At 38.9% G+C, this 22,406-nt stretch overlaps 1 pseudogene; it reads left to right on the top strand.

Moving 5' to 3' along the window:
- The first annotated feature begins 3,407 nt into the window (after positions 1-3,407).
- On the top strand, positions 3,408-13,246 carry LOC105097259 (ubiquitin thioesterase OTUB1-like; annotated as a pseudogene).
- Positions 13,247-22,406: the final 9,160 nt, after the last annotated feature.

Raw genomic sequence — 22,406 nt, 5'->3', positions numbered from 1 at the left:
ACTAAGTCCTTTCTCTTCAATGACTTGGAATAGCAGCTACCTAAGGGCAAGGATCTTGATTAACCGTTTTTGTATTCCCAGCTCTATGTAGAGCGCTTGCACATCATTAAGGTCTCAACAAAGGGATCATTTGAACCAGGTCTCTGAAAAGAGGACTCAGAGGAGAAGCAGCCTGAAATCACTCAGAAGGGGCAGGCAGTGCAGCCTTCTCACAAACCTCAAGCCAGAATGGAAACAGCCTCAGCATCTCCATAGGGAGATCTTACCCTAGGACTTCTCAGTTTATCTCTCATACCTCCTACTGAGCAGACCAAGAGCTGATGACTCTGGCAAGAGAGATTCAAGTGCCAAACATTTGCCAAAGTCTGCATTCAGCCCACACTCCTTTTCCTCTGTCCCTGCCATGCCTTGTTGGCAAGAGATTGCAGGATACCAGATTCATTGGTCTGAAAAGCCTTATGTTCACCAGTAAGGAAATGTATCTGCTTAGCCAAAATCTATGTGAATACTGACGTTTTTATCTTAATTGTTAATTTTCTTCAAACATGCATGTGCTAATACCTTTGGCAAGTGCCTGTGGTTTTTGCTACTTCAATTTAATTCCATGAGCAATATACTGAGTTCCTACTATGTGCATGGCATGATGCTAAGTACCACAGAAGATCCCCTCCCTGAAAGAAAAAAAAAAAAAAAAGGTTACTATCTACCTTCAAGGAGGCTGAATAAGAAAGACAGATGTGTATGCAAATAACCACTACTCAGTTAGTTGTCTTTTTGGGGTTCCAAGCTTTGATAATGTAGAATTTGTGTCTTATGCCTTTTCTGCCAAGGAAATTGTTCAATACTGGGCTTATTGGCAGGCCTAAAATGTTTATATAGGAGAGACTTAGGGATAAGAATTTGTTTGGAATGGACAGAAAGGCTTGAAGTTGCAATTACTTCAAGCTGTGTACGTAAAACTGAAAAAAAAAAAAAAAAGGCACCGTGCACTTTCAAAACTAAGAAAGTAGGTTAGAGGTTTGTTGTTAAGAGGGGATGGCCCTTAGCACTAGTTGCATAAACTTTTAAGAAACCCTAATTCTACTCTTTATTTCTTAATATCACAATTTATAATTACCTTGTTTATCTGTATTTACTTGATGATTTGTCTCCCTCACTAGAATGCACTCTCATGAAAGCAGACCTTGTCTGTCTTTTTACTGCTGCATCTTCGGGGTTTCTAGATCAGCACTTATTGAAAGCGTATATGACAGACATCAGAAAATACTGAGCCCATGAGAAGAAAGATGCATACTGGTCTCATACTCTTCCCAGGCCTAACTCTATGGAGAGAAGTAGGTGTAAATTTTCTCACTGGGATAAAATGAAACTATCAGAAAATATATATATAAGCAATTTTTAGTGCTTTAAATAAAGCCTGACATAATTATTTCATGACATGCCATTTCTGATGGACAATGGGCGAGTTGGTGATTATGTTTCCTTCTCATCATACTTAATGAATAAAATTTGAACAAAAATTGCACCGTAAAGAAGAACTAAGAATATCATCACAGAAGGACCCATCTGGATGTCAAGGTGAGCAGCCCTGAGAAACATCTGAAGCAGCCAACACTAACCTCCTGGAGAAGCAGCCCATGGTGCTCCTGGCCTCACTTCTCCATCCAAAGGCTTACTTGTCAGTTTGCTTGTATCTGTCTAACTAGTCTTTTTAAATAAAAACCCTGAAGAAAAAAAAAAAAAACAACTTCCTGCTGAGATTGCTTGTCTGGCATCCTGGGAAGGACTCAAGAGGGCTCAATTAATTCTGTTGCTTCGTTACTGCAACCTTGTACATGGTGCGTTCCCTTTCCAATGCTCTAGGTTCCTCTCTGCTTTTACAAGTATGGGTCTGGTACCCTGTGGGAGGTCTATTTCTGGATATTCAGTGATCTTGAAGGGACAGAACAGCAATCTCTCTACTTTCAATCATGAGTACTCAAGGTGATGTCTACCTCTGGAAATTAACTGTGCAAGTTCTAACAGGAAGTAATAATGAGAACAAAAACAAAAACCACTTTTCTCCAATTTGGATCTCCATCAAAATAGTTGGAAAGCTTAAAATGGAATAGCATATCATTTCGAAAAAGAAAAAAAAGCAACTGGGTAATGATAGGTAATGATAGTTAATTTCTCTTTTATACTAATTATTTACATATGGATTGCTCATTAAAAGTCTGTATTCAGGCTAGAACTTGAAGCTAGAAGAAACAGGCAACAGATTAAAGCACCCTTTGGTCCAGAGAAAAATACTTTCACTCAGATCCAGACAGAAGCCTGAATCTCAGGTAGTCGCTGCACATAAATGCCAATAATTACAAGGCGAGAGTGGGTGGCTTTGTCTACTAAATCAGAAAATTGTGGAAAACTTCTTGCACATTGCCTAGCAGAAAGGAGGCTCATTAAATTGTTATTCCATTATCCACCACTCAAATCCACTTCAAATAGAGAAAAAAACTCAATCATATATTGATGATTTTGATGTCATCTCTGAGATAAAAACTTTATATCTTTTTAGGAGTGGAGTATATGTTTATTTAGTATACATCTGTATCTTTATCTATGCCTGTCTTGGGCCACATTTTTCCATCAGAGATCCATCTTAAGTCCTTCATCATTGGCCAAGGCAGAAGAAGGGGATGGATTAAAATCTTAAGGTCAGAGATCATTGACAGTTAACCCAGAAAAATAATTTGGTGCTAAGGAACACACTTCACCAAACCTCCAATGGATTTTTTTAATTTTACTGCTTATTTTCTTCATAAAAGTCCTCTTATTCTATAATTACCATGTTACTATGTTTATTTACATTTACTTCTTGATTATCTATCTACTCTATTAAGAAGTAATCACCAGATGTGCAGAGAACTTGTCAGTCCACTAGAATCTAGAGATAATTGTCCATTCCCTTATTTCTACCACCCCTTTATTCCTAAGACTTTGAATATGGAAAAATAAAAATTTGCCTCACTGACCATTTTTTCAGGTTTATTTTAATTCTGTTATATTCAGTGTTTTTTACCAGCTCCAGAAAATTTTACTTCCTACCTACACATGAAACCTTAGACCCTCTGCACCCTAATTGGAACAGAAACACTCTCACAGTAGTGGGAAGTCGAGAGGAAGGGAATTCTGTTGTTGGGACAGAAAGAGGTCTCATGGGATCCGGAAAAACTGCAGAACCAGGTGTGAGAGTCAGGAAACACAGAAAAACATGCAGACTCAGAGATTCTCTGACACAGCATTGCTGCTTTTCTCTCTGCTCTATTGTTTCCTCATAGCTTTACTTTGTGCCTAACTGTCAAAGCTACATCTAACCCTACCCAACTTTCCATCTCCTAGTTTTTAAATTTGGGAACCTCCTGATAATGAACAATGGTGGTACCTCAGTACACAATTCAGAACTGCAGAGAAAGGAATTAGATTGGCTTAATCTAGCTTTTCTTAGGGGTGTACCAAGACTTGTCACTGGCATGCCTATCTGGAGCCAGACCTCTCCATCAGAGGTCCATCCCCGGTCTATCATCATTGGCCAAGACAAGCAGGTAAGAGAACAGATCATGGTCATGGGGGAAGCAGGGGCTGAAGAAGAACAGAGCTTCAGAGAAAGGAGCAGGGGGCAGGCAGTTCATAAAACAGGCAGGGCATTGTCAAGTTCCTATTAGCCATGGTGCTATTTATATGTGTCTTAGAACATATTCCATGTAGCGTAGATACTGCGGCTCACTTCTGTCTTCCATCTATATATAAAAATATAACGATTAAGAAGAATGAATACACCTTTCACAACAGGTGATGTAGTATGTGTGCTAGTACATTCCACTTTCCATCCTTTTGACGTGAGTACTTGAACAATAGTGAATATGTTGCTTGATGATGATGATAATAATAACTAATCATATGCTGCTTATTACATGTCAAGCAGTGTTCTAAGCTCTTTACCTCTATTAAGTAATTTAATTCTCACAAAACCCCTATGAGGTAGACATGATTATTAATCCAATTTTGAGATGAAGAAACTTAATCACAGAGAGCTGGGCTACCATGGAGCTAGTAAATGGTGGGGCCAGATCTGAATATGGCTCACTTTAAATACTAAATAAAAAATAGTAACTGGTAACATAAAGTGCCATTTGATTCTAAATCCCCTTTTGATATGAGAAGCTTCACTAATGTCATGTTTTGATGACAGCTAATAATACATGCCAACTTTATGCCTTGCCAAAGAATAGGTTATATGCAGCTTTATTTTCTGCCTTGCATTTGCCAGTTATTTTGAATACAAGGGGGTCCCACTATTAAAATACAGACTCCAAAATAATTCTCTTCTCCCAGCTCTCAGAGTCATGACAGAGGGAAAACCTCAACCATTGGTTCTCGGTGTCAGAGAAAAGAACAATGACCAGTCTCACCCCCCAAAATTTCCCTAGTTCTGCCCTCCTCACTTCCTTTTTTAGAGATTTTTTTATTTCACCCTCTTGATAAACAAAAACAGATTTCTGGAGGAAAAAATAGCATAACAACTTTATTTTTTTCCCCAGAAAGCCACTTTCATGGCAGATGGAACTCAGCATGCCATCGTCCAAATCTTAAGCAAACCTGAAATACAAAGATTCCCTTATATCAAGGGCCAAGCATTGTCCCATTTTGTGTCTCTTTAACTGACACTTTGAACCAATGTACACTTCCTTAATCTGGACCCATTATCAGCCTAATAATACCTCCCGATATTCATAAATGCCTAGCAAGACTTTCAGCTATTTTGTACGAAGAAGAAATACCCAGCTAAATTGAGAAGATTACCACATCACCACATACATCAGTGACAGGCTCTGTGCTATTACAGCTGAATTTTGTTGACAGTTGGCTGTAGGCAGTTGTGTTTCAAATGCCTTTTTTCACTGGGAAATTAAACAAAATCCCATGCAAAATGCAGCCCTCCAGTTCAAAAACTGTAAATCCCAAATTAGCATTTCATACTTTAAAAGGTAGCACGGCACAATTTTCCATTGAAAGGTCTGTACAGTTGACACAAATGGGTGCTTCAGACATGACACTAATGCTACTGGTGCCTTTTAAGAAAGCCACCTCTTCAGATATTATTTTTCTTCTCTCAATAATCTGCATATACTACAGTTCTCGCCTATGGAAGAATAAAAGAGAGGAGAGAGGGCAAAAATCTGACTTACTGCTTTAAGTAAATGATGGTAAAGGAATTTCTAAACAATAGGGTACATGGAAAAGAGATGGATTAATTAAACCTCCTTAAAAAGAATAAAAGACCCTGGTCATCCAAAGGTTAAATATCACTTCTTCCACTAAAGCTTATGAAGAAAAAGGTACTTCTACAAGCTGGAAAGGTAAGTGTGTCTAGGACAGTCCTGATACAAGAGCTTCCCAGCTTTACTCTGGAACAGGGTAGAGCCCAATTTAACAAAATTTTAACCTTGGGGGAGGGGAGTCATAAGACTGACACTGAATAGGGCCATTTGATTCTTAAGCCTGGAAATCTATTTTCCTTCCTATCCAGGAGATTCTTAGAGTGAAAGCATTTTAAACAGTGCCATTCCTTTATCCAGAACAATTGCTATTTAACTGGAAAAGCCAAAAAAGACAATAGTTGTCAGCTGGCTATCCAGGACACAAATATATTTAGAGAAAGAAATGGAATGTTTATTTTGGGGCTATGGCACAAACATAAAGTACTAGTCAGGCAATTTCATGCCAATCCTTTTGCAAATATCTCACCAACAGTACTTGACTCCTGGCCATATAAAGTCAAATGTCCACTGGTCAGAACTATTATGCTGAGGCCAAATGGAGGTGAGCAGTCTTGGCCCTGTCCCTTGACCACTTTCAAGAAAGTTCCGCATTCTTAAAAATAAGAGTTTATATCCCATAAGTTTGCACAGTCAAAAGACAACCACCACCTCATTTCTGAATGGGGAACACGTAAAAAAATAAATATTAGAGCCCCATTTAGCTTAGTGACAGCTAAAAGCATAGGACCAAGTTCATATGAAGAATGGCACTTTGATCAAAGCAGCTGCAAACCCCAAACTTCCTCCTAGATGTTTGTGAATTAAATGGCCCAGATATAAATCTCATTCCAATTTCGTTGTTCTCAGTTAACCATTTTCTAAAGGTAACTAACTACCAGCCTATGACTTTAGATAAAACTTACTTCCACAAAAATTTAGTGTGTATCAGATCTGAAGAGATTTATTTGAATAAATGCCTCAGCTCAGCCTTCTCCTTCCTCCCAACCATATAGTTTATCTCCCCCATAAAAGAACTCTATCACAAGAAGGTGGGCTCAAAACAAGACAGGCACGCAAATTGATCCATGATGACAGAAAGTAGATCCATGGTTACCTAGCGCTGGAATGGAATGGGAAATGACTGCAAAGAGGCATGAGGGATCTTTTGGGGTGGTTGGAAATGTCCCTGTTCCTTGACTGTGGTGGTGGCTACATAGATTTTACATGGGTACAATTTATTGTACACACAGTATACTTCAATAAAGTTGAAACTCAAAAAGAGAAAAAGCAATCAAGACAGAGGTGTCATGTTTCCACGAGACAAAATTTCACATAGTGGGACACTTAAAAAGGAGCTCAGTTCCACATTAACTTCACAACAAGGAAATTTAAACACTATGTAGTTTGTGTTCTTAATCGCAGAGTACGCAAAGCCTAAGTTACATTCTTTCCCAGATAAGGACAAGAAGTGTTCTAAGAAAGTAGGGCCAAGTGGTATCATAATTACATAAGAAACTGACTCTGGATTTATTACTCTCTCCGGGGTCAATTGAAAAAAAAATTCTGTTAAAAATAAAAAAGAAAGACCATCCCCAATTCTCTAGGGAATTATTAAGTAATGTACCTTTTACCTAAGTTTTAGGTCTAAGATTTCCCAAAGTTCCTGAAAGCATCACTTTAGTACTTCTTTGCATATTTCTCAAAGACACAAATACATTTGTGCAATTCTGAAAATTACTGTTTGCAGGACAGAGGTTGTGTTTGTGAACAAAAGTTCAGATTCTCAAAGACAATAAAGCCACTTCAGTTGGGGATATTTCATCTTCACTGACAGTCAACAATAGCTCACCAAACAGAAGAGAAGATAAAGTCAGAGGGATATAGAAGGGTGCTGCTTCAAGAAACTGGTGTAACAAAAAAAATTCTAAATTACAAAACAAATTACAAATAATTGTTCCCCTTCGAAAGGACTGTGTACTCTACAAAACTGGTATAGATCAAAAATATGCTTTAAATAGAAGTTCCCTTCAGTCCATTTAAATGTTATTTAATTTTAAATTGTTCAGAGAAAACTTTTCAGGAATATTTTGAGTATAAAGCAATTTAACTATGAACAAGTATTAATGTAACCCCCAAGAATACATAACACACCTTCATTTTTAAAAAATCAGCAGACATCATGTAATTGCTCTAATTTTGGCCTCTGTGACATTTTTAATGAGACAGGCAATATGAAATGCAGATTGTCCCATTTTGGGATAGTAAGTTAAGTGCTGAGAGCTTAAGTGATTTTCCTGGAGTTAGTCACCAAATTACTAGAGATGGCCCAATAACTGATTTCCAAATATAGCACTGTTTCACTGGATAAATGCATCTTCATTCTGTAGTTGTACTTGAAAAATACCATATTTCACATTGTCTTTTATTATTTTCAAAGAGCTTCTCATATATTATATACTCATTCATTTACTCACTCAGTAAAGAAGTATTTATTAAAAATCTACTAAATGCCAGTCCCCAAATGAGTAGCACATGACCTGTATCTTTAAGAGTTTTAAATTGTAGTTGGAGTAAAAGACACATAAATATTTTATAACCAAATAGCAGAGTCCAATGATATAGGTAGGTATAAGGTGTTAAGATAATACCGAGAAGACTTAGTTAAGCCAGCCCCTAGTTGCCAAGAGAAATTAGAGGAGAATTCTTAAAAGACATGACATCTGAGCTGACTTATAAAGACCTTGCTAAAGTTAGCCAGGAGAAGGAAAAAGTGGTAGTGAGGTGTCTGTGTGAAGGAGGAGGGCAGAGGGTGATAGATGGCAATAGGATAAGTGAGGAAAAGACTTACCAAGTCCTAACATTTTAAAGGAACCTAGGAAACAGAGTATTTGCATTTAAAAAACAAAAAAGTAAAGCCTCAGGGGTGTGAAGCAACATACACAAGCTCTGTTAGCTGATAGCAGTTAACTGATTTTGGCTTCTTAGCTCTGTTTCCACTGTTCCCCATTGCCAATTCAAGTGAAAACGGTAATTAAGTGCTTGTTATTCCACAAAAACACGGTTGGTTATTGGTCATGCTTCACCTTTAAAAAATATATAATACCATATAAGAATAATAATTTTAAAAAAATATTAATTTCTAGCTGGAAACATCACCATCCATATCATTTGCATATCATTTTTTTTTTCAAATGGTTCCCTACATATTATTTCAAAATAACCGAGGGATTAGATCCTGTCTCCATAGTGCAGACTGGGGACACAGGGTTGGGGGGAAGAAGGCTAAGAGAAGAAAAGAGACTTGACAAAATCACATGGTAAGTGGCAGACTGCATACTCGAATCCAAGTTTTCTGAATTCCCAGTTCAAGACCTTTCCACTATGCTCCCAGGTACCTCTGAGAAGCATGCAAAGGAGGATTTTTAGTATTTTTTGCCTTAATATGTCACTGTTCATTTTTTACTTTTAATATAATATGTACACATTATTTGTTTCCTTATACATGAGAAGAATTATTACTGTGGGTGGGGGAGGCAGTTACATGGTAGTAAAGAAGTCAAATACCTAGAACATTCAAACAGAAGGCACTACTGTTCATGTTACTGCAAAGCTACATACCTATAATGTAACAGTTAAAACATGCAAAAAGATTAAATATAGTTCTGGTGTTAGAAAATAATAGCTTTTACACAACTCATCCTAAACCTGTATATTCAATGGCTCCCTTTTAAGACACAAGGTTAAAAAAAAAAATCTTTGGATTATTTTGGTAACATAAATTCAGAGGAAGAAATAATCTGCTTTGTTATTTTTTAATCATCCAGTTAAATTCAAGTTCCCTTTGACACTGATGCTATTCCCAATTCAACATTGCTAAATTTTAACTACCCTCCCTTTCAATTAGCTGGGTTTCTGTTTGCTTACTTTGTCCATGGTTATAGCCTTCCCTCATGGACCTAAGATCACTGTTTTCCTTTCTCTTTATGCTCAGTGAGCATCAAGTATCATGGGGCATGCGTGTAATTGTCATTCAGTGTGAAAAAGCCAGCTGGAGGTATCACAATCATGTCAATATACCAGTCAGCAAGAAAACCTCCAAGCTGATTGTTTCTATTTAGATATAATATTAAATGGATTGAAAATTGCTGCTCCTACAAACTTCTGAGGGATATTACCACATTTTTCATACTTTTATACAATCAACTAATAAAAAATATGTGTATTATGCATAAATATTATGTATTTACATATATAAATAAAATATAATACATTTACATGTAATACATATAAATATATATATAATTGTACCAAAGAAAATAAAATTCATCATATCTACAGAACATATGCAGAATCAGAAATTATTTATTACAAATGATGGAATCTTAGGGCTCTGAGAGACTATGAGAGGTTAAGCAGATCAGATTAGCTCACTCTCTTTGAGAACTGCAGTGAAATGCATCCAACAAAGACTGCTGTTTTCTCTCTGCAGAAAATTCTCCAACCTTAATGAGCCTCTCTATAGGTCTAGCTTGATATCATGTATGGTGTCCCATGTTCTTCCTGGGTACCCATGTCTCATTCATTATTCACTTAAGCTCCTTCCTGTTGCTCAAAAAGCATGAAAAACAGAAGAATTACACTACCACCATACACTATTCTTACATATTCACAGCTAGTGGCCATATGCAAGTGGAACTGAAAATATAATAAGATAGAGAAAATTTTATTTTCTAGAGCTCCTCTGGGGAGAGAATTATATGTGGTAGTTAAACATACTTTGCTAACCCCTGGAATGATGTTTGGAGAAGAAGTGAGGCAGCCATTCTATGGTAACAACAGAGAGTTGACAAGTTGCCTCCAAGAAGGTTCAAATCTGGTCAACCACAGCCTAGTTGTGCTGAGAGAGGATGTAAATTTGGAGCCAAAACTGGATTGTTCAGGATAACAGAGAAGGACTGAGAACTGCCCCAACAATCTCCTTCTCCTGCCTTCTCCTACATAGCACAGTGCCTTTACCCTATTTAAACATGGAACAAAGGCAGCAAGTTACGATCCTGCCAAGCATGTACACATGTCTTAGTCCAGCTACTCAGCTGGAAAATTGGATGACTTTGAATGAGGAAACTTAACCTTCTTTACTTAGCTCTGAACTAAGCACTTGATATGAACCAAGTTTCTAAATTTTTTTAAGGTAAAAATTCTTAATTCAAATGAAAACTGATCATTTAAAAAATGAAAATAATAGTGACAAACTCTGAGTTATTCTAGGTGAAAAGGCGAGAGCAATGGTAAAGAGTCTCAAATATTCTGAGTGCCCCTGGGGGAATTCCATAGAAACCCTGGTGCTCTGAGGAGAAGGGTCACAAACCACCAGACTACATGATATCAAAAGTTTCTTCCAGGTCTGAAATTGTAGGAATCTCTTAAACCTTTCCAAAAGAATGAAGTGGTTAATTTTAGAGTGGGAGTGACATCAGCAGAGTAGACAGCTCCAAGTTCTCATTTCCCCACAAAAAACAAAAACAAAAACAAAACATTAAAAAAGCAAGCAGAAACTGTTAGAATCAACTTTATCAGAACTCTGGAAAACAGTCAATGTTTATAGCAACTAAGTAGATGTTGAATCAAAAAAAAAAACAACTTCAAGACAGTAAGAAAGCTTTGTGGCATTTTTACTTGCTTTGTCCCATCACCTCCTCAGAATAATGATGACATCAAAGCAGCACCAGTTCCAACTCCCATGTTAGGACCGTGATCGTTGGTTCAGGAGGGAGCACAGTAGAGTTTATTCACAAATGACCGTGCATGTCTGTTCTAACCAAATGTGACCTGCAGGACAAACATAAAGTGCTCATCTGTTTCACCTAACTAGGGAATCAGTACATAAAAGCAGTTGGTATTGCTCAAAAACATGCAAGCTAAACTGACAAACCTAAGATCCCTGGGGCAAAGGATTACAGTCAAAACATACAACAGACCACCCAAGGCCTGAGAGCAAAAACTCAGTAAATTAGAACATATAAAAGCAGTCATATATCCAGGAAAATTTAGAAAACCATGCATGCCCAAAGCATGATGAATGCTTAGAAAAGACTTGAGAATACACTAAGCTTTTACTTCAGACTGACCCCTAGGCTCAGTGCAAGCCTGACTAAGTGTTGAAGGAGTGCCCTGGCATAGAGTTGACCTGCAAATACTGGGAAAGGTGTTTGTTTGTTCAGCTCTGGCATTCAAGGAAATCTCTGTCAAAACTGTAGCTGAATACAAGCTAAGGGACAAAGACTTCAGTGGCCACACACAACAAGGAACACAGTCTTTGCAAAAATATTTTGGGGAAATCATTAAACAAATGAACTACTATAGTGTTCAGCAAGCAAAGTCATCAAAATGGAATAAATCTGATTTCCAGAGTTCCCACCTTACACTATTCAAATGTCCAGTTTCGATAAAGAATCACAAAGCATAGAAAGAAACAGGAAATTATAGCTCATTCAAAGGAACAAAATTAACTGACAAAAACCATCTGTGAGGAAGTTCAACTGTTACAATTGTAAGATAACTACTTCAAAATAACTCTCTTAAATATACATAAATAGTTTAAGGAAAACACAGACAAAGAACTAAAGGAAACCAGAGAAACAAACTGTAAGTAAAATGAGAATATCAATAAAAAGATAGAAATTATAATACAGGTCCCAAAAAGAAGTTCTCATGCTGAAAACAGTAATAACTGAAATGAGAAATTCACTAATAGGGTTCTACATCTGTTTTGAGTTAGAAGAAAGAATCAGTAAACTTGAATATAGTGCAACTGAAGTTACCCAGTCTGAGTAGTAGAAAGAAAAGAGTAAAAAAAAAAAAAAAAACAGTGAACAGAGCCTAAGAAATTTATGTGATAAGCAGACCAGCATACCCACTCTCCAGAAGGAGATGAGAGAGAGAAAGGGGCAGAAAAAAATATTTGAAGAAGTACTGGCTCCCAAAGTTCCCAAATTTGGTGAAAAACATGAATCTATGAGTCTACAAACCTCAACAAATCCCATATAGGCTAAACTCAAAGAGATACACACTGAGACACATTAGTAGGTCACAAAACAAGACTCAATAAATTTTAAAGTATTTAAATCACATAAAGTAAACTGTCTGCTCACAGACAATATAGGAAAACTGGAAAATTTACCAGTATGTATAAATTAAACGACACACTCTTAAGTAACTATGAGCCAAAGAAGAAATCGCAAAGGCAATCAGAAAATAATCAGAGATGAATGAATTTAAAAAAGAAAACTTACTGAGCAGAAGAAGAAACAACTAAGTAGCAACTCCAAAGGTGTTAACTGTCTTGTCTGATGAAGCCATCATGGCTCAGCAGGCTGAATTCAGCAAGAGACTGCTGTGTAAAACCATCTGGTCTCTGAGTAGCTGGAACTCAGTCCCGTAGAAAAAGTGTGTTGAGGATGACAGCATCTATCAGCGTAAGATCAAGGGCCTTGGCAAAAAATACTCACATATTAGCAAGACTGGTCCTGATGGGAACTGCTTTATGGAGCCTCAGATTCTCCCACTGGGAGGTACTGCTGGATGACAGCAAGGACTTGCAGTGGTTCAAGGTCGTGTCTGCCAAGAGTGAAGAGTACGTGTTGTCCTAGGGCTAAGTTCACAGTTGAGGATTTCCACAACACCTCTATGAACTTGATCGAGCAGATGGAGAAGCAGACCTCAGTAGCAGACCTGTTAGCCTCCTTCAAAAACCAGAGTACCTCCGACTACCTGGTGGTCTACCTGCAGCTGCTCACGTCAGCTAAGTGAAGCTTGAGAGCAAGCTCTTGAAGCACTTCATGGAGGGTGAGGAAACTGTCAAGACAGAGATGGAGAAGCTGATCACTCCAATTCATAAGAAAGTGCAAAGGGACCCAAAAAGCCAAAACAATTTTAAAATAGAATAAAGTCAGAGGACTCAACTTTTCTGATTTCAAATCTCACTATTAAGCTACAGTCACCAAAGCAGTTTGATAGTGTTAGACTACCTATGGAATAGGTAGACATATACACCAATGGGATAGAATTAAGAGTCCAGAAAGAAGCCTGTACATCCATGGCTGATTAATTTTTGACAAAGATTCCAAATCTATTCAATAGGGAAAAGAACAGTCTTCAACAACAGTGTTGGTACAACTGAATTTCTACATGCAAAAGAATGAAATTGGACCCCTATTTCACATCACATACAAAAATTAACTCAAAATGGATCAATAATCTAAATACTAGAGCTAAAAACATAAAAACTCATAGTAGAAAACACAGCAGTAAATCTTCATGACTTTTGATGTGGCAATGAATTCTTAACAATCACACTAAAAAAGTATGAGAAACAAAAGGAAAAATAAATAAATCAGACTTCATCAAAACTAAAAACTAAAACTAAAAGCAAAGGACATTATCAAGAAAGTAAAAAGTCATCTTACAGAGTGGGAGGAAATATTTGCCAATCCTACATCTGATGAAAATATACGATCCAGAATAGACAAATCACCACTACAGTCAAAAACAAAAAGACAAGCAGCCCAATTCAAACACTGGCAAAGCACCAGAACCGATCCTTCTCTGAAGATGGTATACAAATGGCCAATCATGTGAAAAGATGCTTGACACCATTAGTTACTAGGGAAATGCAAATCTAAGTCACAGTGAGGTACCACTTCACACCTACTAAAATGCTCTAATTAAAAAAAAAAAAATCACAAGTGTTGACAAAGATGTAGAGAAACTAGAACCTTCATGCATTGCTGTTGAAAATGTAAAATGGTGCAGCTGCTATGAAAAAACAATTTGGTAGTTCCTCAAAAAGTTAAACATAAAATTACCATATGACCCATCAATTCTACTCCTAAGTATATATCCAGAAGAATTTAAAACAGGGACTGAAACAAATACTTGTGTGCCAGTGTTTACGGAAGCATTATTTATAATAACCCATCAACAGGTTAATGGATTAACAAAATGGGATACAGCCATCCCTCAGTATCCTCAGGGGATGGGTTCCAGGACCCTTTGAGATACCAAAATCTGCTAATGGTCAAGTCCCTTAAATAAAATGGTGCAGTATTTGCATATAACCTATACACAACCTCCTGTATCATTTAAATCATCTCTGGATTACTTATACTATCTAATACAATGTAAATACTATGTAAATAGTTGCCAGCATGTGGCAAATTCAATTTTTGCTTTTTGGAACTTTATGGAATTTTTTTCTGAGTATTTTCAATCCATGGTTGTTTGAATCCAAGGATGTAGAATCGACAGATATGGAATGCTGACTGTATACTCACAATGGAATACACTTAATCATAAAGAGGAATATAGTTTCAATACATGCTGGAACATTTATGAACCTTGAAAACATAGTTAGTGAAATAAGCCAGGGGCAAAAAGACAAATATTGTATGATTTCACTTATATTAAATATCTGAAATAGGCGAATTCATAGAGACAGAACATAGATAAGATGTTAGCAGGGATTGGGGGGTAGGAGGAATGAGGAATTGTTGTTTAATGGTTACAGAGGTTCTGTTTGGATTGAGGGAAAAAAATGGAAGTAAATAGGGGTTAAAGGATTGCACAACATTGTGAATGTAATTAATGCCAATAAATATTACACACCAAAAATGGTTAAAATGGCAAATTTTGACATATACATTTTACCATAATAAAAAAATTATAAGGGTGAGATCCAAGGAGGCTGTTTAATATTCCTTAGTACTTTATCTTTATTTCTGTTTTGTATCATTGGAAGATTAGTGGTACCACTTTAGTATATTCAAAAATCTAGCAAAGTTCTCCTTAAGTTAGCACAAGAAAATCTAAGGAAGAAGAAGCTGAAGGATATATATATATATCTCCAACAAGTCCATCATTAGGAATGCATAACTGATTTTTCTCATGGCCACATATATATAATGGCCCACTCTTCTGCATTCAGAAATACAATTATTTATCTATAAAGCAATACAGTAATGAATAAAATTAATGTACACAAACATAAACACATAGGGAAAAGGGTATATACATTTTTGCTGCAATAAAGCATCTGTTATCATAATTTTGCATGAGTTTTCCTGCTCTTCAACACATGTTGTCTCTAATATTTTCATGGTTTTCCCCTCCTCTCCTTGTTTACTTCTTGCTATAGAGTTTAAATGTTAAATATGACATCAACATTATTTTGTTGCTTAGAAGCAATGTTTCCAGGAACTCCATTAAGATTCTCTTCCTTGTCTTATTTGAAGCCAGTCACTGCTGAAATGTCTCCTGTGTTCTCCTGTCTTCTGAGGGCATTCTCTTCTTCTGGGTTCCTCCATGAGATCAACCTCTGATCTTTGCCTACCCCAAGTTACTCCAATTCTGCTCTTTCTGGGTAAATAATTCAGCACAGAACAACCTGACTTAAAATCAGTATCACTTTGCTGATATTGCTAAATATAAGCTAAATAAAGTTTACATCATTCAACACAACAAAACCATCGTTAGGAAGGCATAAGTGATTTTTCCCATGGTCTACATATGCATAGTGAGGTAAGAGGACAGAGAAGAGGATCTCCTATATGTCTTTGGTTCAGGCTCCAAATGAAGTTTGCCCTCCAAATACACATAATACTCAGTGGGCAGCTTTTGGGGGAGGCAGAGATATCTGAAACAGGGGTTGATAGTGGGAACAGAAAGAAAGAGAAAGAATGTAAGACACAGTTGAGGGATAACAACAATACCTAACAACTGACTCAATGGATGAACTATGGAAGATGGGAACTCAAAGAATAGAGGCTGGAAGAAGAATACTCTGGTGAAAGAAGCCAGTTGTTTTTCGGTATGAGAGTAGGAAGGAGGAAAAGGGAGTCTGAGAGTCTACCAGGATAGAATCTCAAATAGGAGGAATTGTCAAGTAGACCACTGAGATTCAAAAACTGAAAATCTCAGAAGAGAAAGGGCAAAGGACTCAAAGAAGCAGCAAATGACATGGAAAAGGAACAATTTTAGGGGCAGTAGGACCTAAAGGATAGCATGGAAGGCAAGCACAGGGTGAGGAGCAAGAAAATATCCCGTAGAATGGAAGGTGGGAGGAGTCAGTTGGATCTGGCAGACAAAGGGTTGTGAATAATATTTAAGAAAGTCGTTTCTCTGTGGTTATGGTACTGGGAGTCACACAGTAATGGCATGAGGGTGGTGAAGTAGGCAGGGGTGTCAACATACAGGCAATTCCTTCCAAAAGGCTAATGATGAAAAGAAAAACAGCGAGAGGAAAATGGCCTGTGGAGGTAACAAGGCAGAATGACAGTTTCTATTTTATTAATATTTTTAAAATATAAAGGTTGAGGTAAAACTCACAGAGAAGTAAGTCAAGTCATGAGAAGAGAAGAGCTAAATCAATGGGGGCAAGAAAGTGGAGTAGCAGAGAATGACTAATACTCAGGACAAAGCTGAAGACCTAGCCTTGGGAAGGAGGAAGACGACTTCCAAAACAGAGACAGGAGAAATAAAAGCCCAAATAAAAGAAGACATAAAGGAATCACCCAGAATGATTTCAACAGCCTCAGTTTGGTGGGCCCAATGTTCTCCGAAGAAAATGAAAAGAGAAGAGGTGGGCTTCAGGGTTCAAAGGCAGAAAAGTGACTTGAAAGAGAGTCAGAAAGATGAGGAGTAAGCAAGAGATAAATAAAGCAACTACCGAAACAATAAGCAGATGCCCTCTTTGGAAGTAATGGGAGTTCAAGGGAAGCCTAGATTTCATTAAAGCAGGCGCTGAGAGATTCTTGTGCAGAATAAGCAAAGGATGGTGGAGCATTTGCTTATGAGAAAAACAAGGTTCCTAAGAGATAGGCAGAGGGGCAGAACAGGAGAGGAAGCCAGGGGGGTGGGTAAAATTGTGGGGATGGCATGAGATAGAGATGTTCCGTAACTGCTAGGAAAAGCTATCTTATTTACCAACATGATTCTCCAAAACTGGGTGGAATTTCATTAAAGATGTGGGATTCAGTGAAGGAAAGGCTATCTGGTTCCTGATTGGCAAATGGTACTTGCCACCTCTTCCCCTAGGCTCAGGAGAGGAATGTGTGGTGTTGAAAGGGACAGATTTTGTTTTCACTCCTGTTGGCTGCCGGCATGGGGCCCAGCAAAAGCAGAGTCACGCAAGTGCAAACTTGCTGCTTTTTAAGCAACGAGCTGGCAAGGAAGAGATCTTGTCTTTATCATGTATTTATTTATTTATAATTTGTATAGCATCCATATCCAAATGGATTTGAGGCAGTCTGCAATAAAAACACAAGTACACATGTCACACGATACTTAAAATAAAGGTCAGAGAGAGCCTACAAAAAGGAGGATAGATCCTGTGAGCATGTTGCTCTGCAAGAAAAGTAGCTAGGAAGAGGAGACAGCCTGAGGACAAACAGGGCAGCAGTCCTGTTTCTAGAGGGCGCTCTCCTGTTGCCAGTTTTGTCCATGACCACCAAAAGGGAAAACCTTTCATCTGGGAGTATGCCCAAAGCAAAGGTCCCAAGCCTGCAGAGGACAGCCAGGGAGTGGTGCTCAGTGAGAAGATGCTGCCAAGTATATGTGCATTGTTCCCACTATCCCCAGCTCAGAAGGGAACACTGCTGAGGGTGTGAACAGCTATCCTGAAGTCAGCAGAGGGGTCTGATCCACCTCTGTCTCCAAGAGACTTACCAGATGAGACTCTTGAATGCCAAAGTCAATGGAAGCTAAAGACAAAAGGTCTAGACCCTAGGGCCTTGGAATCAGCTCCATTTCATCACTTCCTTTACACACAGCCTCTTCTTCACATGCATTAAAACCTCACCAAGGCTGGTTTCCAGATCTGCACAAAAGACCATTGAATGCCATCCAAGAAGTCCTCACTCTCCAAGAATCCTAATGGAGCAGCACCACTGTGACCACACACAAAGCGGGCACAATGACCAAGTGGAAAGCATAGGCCTGCCATCCAGTCCCAACGGGTGTCTGCAACCTCACTTTGTGCTCCCACACAATGCAGCTTTCTTTTGATACAGGACAGGATGCCACTCTAAGAAATTTCAGATAGAGCCCTTGTCTTCTACACCCCTGCCAGTGTCCACCTAAAGCTGACCACAGCTAGAGCATTTGCACACGGGCCATGCAGCATAGGCAGAGGCAGGTAAATGCTAACAATTTGACACCTCCTGTGACATAGACACACTCTCCATAGTTGGCTGGGGCTGCTGTTGGGATTTTTCTTTAATGGGCAATGCAGATGGGTTAAGGGATCTCACTTAAAGTGTCTTGAATCTTCTGCTAGTAATATCCAGAGGCAGATATGTTTATTAGTGGGAGAAAGAAGTAAGAAAATATACATAAAAATGCAGAGTACTGACATCAGGGGCGATGAAGTATAAGGACATACATTAGATGTTTTTACTAATTTAGTTCTATTCTTATTTGATTGAAGGAAATGATTCTCTCTTTTGGGAACCAGCTGAGGCCACCTGTATTCTAGGACAACAACATCTCTGGGAAATGCCAAGATCTAGGTGCCACTAGCATAGAGAAGTTTTGGCTCACTTATGCCTTTCCCAACTGTGGCCTCTCCTAGGGATGAACAAATGAGTCACACGGGAATTGGCAGAGAATGGTTAGTTTGGGCCAGCCTCATCAGCAATGCAGATCACAACTTGATCAGTTCATGCCACCCTGTCTGTCAACTCTCAAGGTAAAAAGGTTGGTAAGATGGGATACTACAGTGTCTCCATCAAAGGGGCTAATTTTCAAGCTCTATGTGTCCAAGATTTACCCTCTTCCTCTGGTAGGCTGAGCATTACACTAATTCCTTGTTCTCACAAGGAGATGAAAATGGAGGGAAGAAGTTATAATCTCAGGTGTCTGTGGAAATCACCCACTGTAGCTATTTTATTCACCAAGGACGTGCTTCTTGCCCCCCATTATTCTAGACAATCAGGTATTGACTTTTACTATATTTGCTACACTAATGGTGTCTCCTAAAATCCCCACCCACCCTAACCACTAGTTGAGTTCAAATACCTTGACATCTGTCTCCATAACTTTTGTCTTTCTCTCCACCCAGCCTGAGAGAGAGGCTTGCCTTCCTTCCATTCTGTGTCATGATCTACAGTAATAGGTTCAAGAGGGCGGAAACTTGGTTCCAGCCTCCCTGATGCTTTGACTCACCCTCGTAAAAAGTTATTGGTGTCAGCACTAGTCTAGCAATTGCCTCTCCCCCGACGCCCCCTGGCTTCTATAATTTCACTTCCCCCTGCTGCACCATACAATAAACTCTAATGAGCTCTCACATTCCTTCACCAAGCACCCGCCACCGCCATGTCAAACAAGGAGAGAAAAATAACTTCCTGCAGAAAATCCACATGGCCCATGAAGTTCTAAGCAACTTAACCAACATATAGAAGCACATCACACGTTACAAGCACATCACAGTTTACACAAATGGGAATTCATCAGGTGCAGGGAAAAGAGAGAACAAGGTCTGTGTTCAGGAACAGCATCATCCCCGGTCCACCTAAAAAAAGGGGGAAGGGAGGAAAGGAGGAAAAAAAAAAAAAAAAAAAAAGAACCTGAGAACCTGGGCTGAAAATCACTTTCCAGTATTTTGTCCTAGGATTTGTGTTATATATTTCAATATGTAACAGGAATCCCAGTGTATATGACCTGCTCACGCTTTTATAGTTCATTTCACCAGGAAATGGACCAACATTCCTTAACCCCCTACTATGTCCTAGACCCGATTATCTTATATTATCTAAGAGTCGAAATACAGGGTTAGAATGATTTCTCTCTCCCTCCCCATACACATTTTCTGAATGTTTCCATCAAATATAAACATAATCACACAGAATACAGATATACAGACACAAATGCACACTCAGTTTCCCTTTTTATCTCCTTGTCCCTTTTCCCAGCTCACACTCAGTTGATTTCAGTTCAGAATACTCCAAGGGCCACGAGAGGGAGAGGTGACCATCTCAGCTTGTGAAACTACCACACAGACACTGTAATAACTGTTCTGCGTGGGACCCCATGCTTCTTGCATGAAGAAGAGAGACATGACTAGGCCTAACCTGGAGCTCCCTGCGGAGATCTCGCTTTTCCTCCTTGGGCCTCATGGACCACAGTAATACCATGAACACTCACTACCCCTCTCCTCCAGTGGCTTCTACAAAAAAGTGAGAGAGCTCACAAAAAAAGGGGGAGCAGCACACTTGAATACCAATGTCAGAGAGCAGACTTAGCCAGGGCTAACGTTCAGGGGAAAAACTAACAGCCGAGTCCCCAGGGAAACTGAAAGGGTACCAGGAAAGGTAAACTTGAAGATGAAAATGAATAGTCACTGCAGAACCTTTTGCAAAATACTGCTTTGTAAATTTTTGCATACTTGTTAATTTCTTCCTTGTGCATCTCCCTGTGGTAAGAGCTCAAAAAACTCTTAGAAGATTCTTCCATGTTTTCATACTTTCAAAGGGTAGCTAGGGATAGAGCAAATCTGGGTAAAAGGATCCCATATGCCTCAGACAATGAAGAAGCACATTCTGAGTAGAATCAGTGATGTCGATGCAGAATAGGAGGAGAGGTAAACCAGGGCTCTTATCTCATGGACCACACAGTATGTGAGGAAGTGGGCTCAGAAAACAAAGAAACTTATCCATGGCACACAGCAACTAATTGGGAGAGCTGGAGCGTGAACATATGCTTTCTGAATTCAACTGCCACGCTGGCTGCATTAAACATCCCTTCCGAAGCTGGCCTCCTGGCCTTCAAAATATGCTCTAATTAATCCTTACTTCACCTGGCTACTAGGTTTTTCATAGAAAATCACTTTCCTCTAGACATCACCCATTTGAAATTTCAATGGCTCCAGTTACTTATAGCTGAGGTTCTCAGGTGTTTCCCCCTGCGCCTGTACCTCTGATGGGTGATGCTCCTGCATATGGCACTGGATTTCTTGTGTTGACACAGTAAGCCTTGTAGCTCTAAGGCCACTCCCCTTCTTACCGGTCAGTGACTGCACTGGTATACGAGAGAGTAACACTGCTTACCTAAGTAATCGGTTACCTGCTTTGGTAGGAAGTCAAGTCATATATGTATATATATATCCTCTCCATCTACTGAAGCCCTTGCTTCAAGTTTTTCTGGAAATTTCCAGAGTATCTCACAGCAACTGAGCTGTTCTTTGTGCCTCAGTCTTTTCAGCTACTCTGTTAAGGGCAGAACTTCTCTTCTCCTGCCCATTACCAGTGAGGAGATATGTGGCAAAGCATTCTCTCCATTCCATGTGGCATTCTGTTAGAGAAGCCCAAAGGCAATGTTCTTTGAGCCCAAATGTGTGACATGTATCTGCAGCCTTCTGCCATCTCAGGACCTAGATATGCGTCAGGAGCAGATTCCAAGAGTAGCTGCCATGAGAACACAGGCTCCTGAGTGATGATGAAGGTGCTGGCACTGTCTCACACTCTGCATGATGGATTTATTCACCTTTAGATCCATTCCCTTCAGCCTCATGCTGGTGGATATCATGCACATGGCACACTGCATGTTACTCATTCTGCCCCACTAATTGGCCAAGCTGACCCAGTCATGCCTAAACCCCAGACAGTAGAAGACTTCATGGCATATGAAGATCCCTACTACACATGATTATAAAAGCAACAACTTTAATTTACATGAAACAAATATAAGTCAAACAGAATTTCTACTAGTTATTTGCCCTAAACTCACATTACTCTGATACACTCCACAATGGATTAAGATAGGTCAGCATGATACAATACCAAGGTAAAAGTAGCTGGCCCATAGGAGGAAAGCATAACCAGCATCTAGAAATCTCCAAAGCAGACATGCCCAGCATCACTTTCCATTACCTTTTGCTTAGGGGCTACACTTCAGTCCCATAGTTGGAGCACTGCCCTGGCAGAGGTAGTGCTCTCGTCATTTCTGTACCATTTATAATGGTATTTCCAAAGCCCAAAAACACCTCAACTCCATTCCCACTAAGGAAATGTCTGTTCACTATTCAAGGCCCAAATGACTGCCTCCACCAGGAAGCAT

Source organism: Camelus dromedarius, chromosome 15 (assembly GCF_036321535.1).
Source record: "Camelus dromedarius isolate mCamDro1 chromosome 15, mCamDro1.pat, whole genome shotgun sequence".
Classification (NCBI taxonomy): Eukaryota; Metazoa; Chordata; class Mammalia; order Artiodactyla; family Camelidae; genus Camelus; species Camelus dromedarius.
The sequence above is the reverse complement of the archived record's forward strand: the minus strand, read 5'-3'. Positions and strand labels throughout refer to the sequence as shown.